Here is a 2500-nt window from a genome sequence, read left to right on the forward strand (position 1 = left end):
GTTTAGAGAGATTCAAGATAAAACTACAACGCAAACATTGCGTTTTTTAATTCAGTTTTTTGTCTATAGCCGCCACTTATCACGGCGAATCTGCAAGTATAGTTGTGCTTAGTTTTTGTGTCGTTTACCGACAAAGTTTACGTTAAGTAACTTCAGACAAGTGTGACAAAAACAGAATTAGAGAGTGATAATTTTTTCTTATCAACCATCCCACTCCCGTTACATATAAAAGAGCATAACTTTCTTATTATTGGGCTGCCTGTGGCACCCCAATTATGGAATGGGCTTTTTCCGTCGAAAAAAGACAAAATGGTGGACGGCTCAACCAGAGGGCATTGCGTGTTCCACTCGGGTCATTTCAGGACGTCTTGCGAAAAGATTTGGAAGTCGATTTGGAACGAACACAGAATTATTGCGTCGAGTTATTCGCCCTATATCTACGCCGAATGATCGTCGAAATACAGTTTTCTATGAAGTTATTAGCCTGTCCGGGAGCAGCAGAAACAATGCCCTCCCACGGTCCCACGGGAAAACTTCAACTTGTTGCAATTCTCTCCCTGTATGTAAAAGGTCTTTCCTCACAAGAAAGGAATATCCTGTTTGTAGATCGCCCCCTCAAATAGAAACATATTCACTTGGATAGCTAGAAGGGCTTTAAATGCAATCTCCGAAATAAAACTGAAACTTAATTTGCTTTGCGAGTCTTAAAAAACAGAAAATTACTGTTATTTAACATCAAGAGAAGATCGAAATTGACTCTCAGTGTCACGTTTTATAAGTGTAGAACGACAATAATTTTGGGAATTTCCGGTTAAATAAGTAATAATAATGAAATAAAGACTTTATTAATGTGTCAAATGCCTAGCTTACACTGGGTGTAAACTAATTGTGGACACCTAACTAACTACCTAAAAAAGAAAATCAAACTGCTAAAATAAACAAACTCGGAAACCCTGCCCACCCCATTAATTGTTCTAAGAGTTGCACAAGTGACAGTTCTTACAGGCGTCAGTTCTAATATGGTTCTTTGTCCACTTAATGTCACCCGTTACAGAACTCTTAATATATGGATACTAAATTTGAACCATATTACCGGGCCGATATATATAATACCCTGTTTCCCACAGATGGTAGTGTTTATTCTTGGAATCATAAAATTGCCTGAATTTCTCAGGTTAAAACTTCGGTTGCTTAAATTAAAATATCGGATATATAACTAGGGCATAAATTATACTTAACTTTGTACTTTATTATTGCTATCTCCTTCAGCCTATGGTTTAGCAGTGAGGAGAGTTTAGCCCTTACAAGAAGTTCGTTGTATGCAGTACTTTTATCACAATAGAATGATCTATAGGGTTTTCAAAAGTTCGTTCCGATTTTTTATTCGCTTAAGTTTCACTAATTATTAACCAAAAAACCTTTTGTAAAACTTAGTATGTTATTCATTATTCATTTAACATTGAATAACTAAAATATTAGTAAACAGAATGTCTTCTTGTTTGTTTTCAGAAATTTTCTAAGAGGTGAATGCGAGCGGGCGAGCTCCCAAAGCGTGTCCAAAGTCACATTCTTCCAGGCGAAGCGTAGTCACTGTCTTAGCTCGTCCAGTGTTTTGGGGGCTGGACCTTTGTATGTTGTCTCGTCTACGATAATTCAGATGGTGTCTAGGGGGTTCAAATCACGTGAGTTTTCCGGCGGGTCCTCCCTTGGTATAAAGTTGGCAAATCCCTCTGACACCATGCTTGCATGAAGTGTGCACCACCTTTTTCTCTTCAAGGCTTTCCAACTTTTTTTTGTAAATTTTCCCCATACCGTTGTGCTCGAAACTTTGATCGATAATGTAAAGTTGAAATTTTTTTGTTGTTGTTTTGTGAAATTATTACACATATACTTAAAGCTTTTTCGATAATATTTCTCACACAGTTTGTGACAAAACGGCCATCCACTCCTTGGCTTATCTTCTAAGGTCTTTACTTTTGACCACTTGTCGGTCATCGTTCAGACTTCTTCAACAATTTGGCATTTTTGTTTTGGACTGAATGGCTAGAAGACCATAAAAATAGATGGCTGAGCTCTTGCACAAACAGTGCAAGCCACCATTTTCATGAAGGAGTAGAGAAAATAAAAGAAAACGTTAGAAATACCAAAACAGAAAACCTTCAATATGGGCAGAAAAGTATATGGCGGGAAAAAACTCGCGCGCGTGTACAGTTGGGGCAAAAAATTAAAAAATTAAATAATAAAAAAATAATAATAATTTCTTCAAACTTTTAGTCTGAAATTGCTTTGAACGGTTATTTAGATAAATATCTTACCTAAAACAGTTTACATTTGCCTAAAGAAGCATTAAATGCTTTGCGCAAAATACTTTTGAAACACACACAAAGAACTTTTGAAACACCCTCTATGTGCTCTTTCTTGGAGTCTCTCAATCTTCCGGCTATCAGATTTTCTACAAAAGTGCCATACTGTCTGACGATAAATTAATTGTGGAAAATAA

The sequence above is a fragment of the Porites lutea genome, chromosome 2, assembly GCF_958299795.1.
Source record: "Porites lutea chromosome 2, jaPorLute2.1, whole genome shotgun sequence".
Taxonomy (NCBI): domain Eukaryota; kingdom Metazoa; phylum Cnidaria; class Anthozoa; order Scleractinia; family Poritidae; genus Porites; species Porites lutea.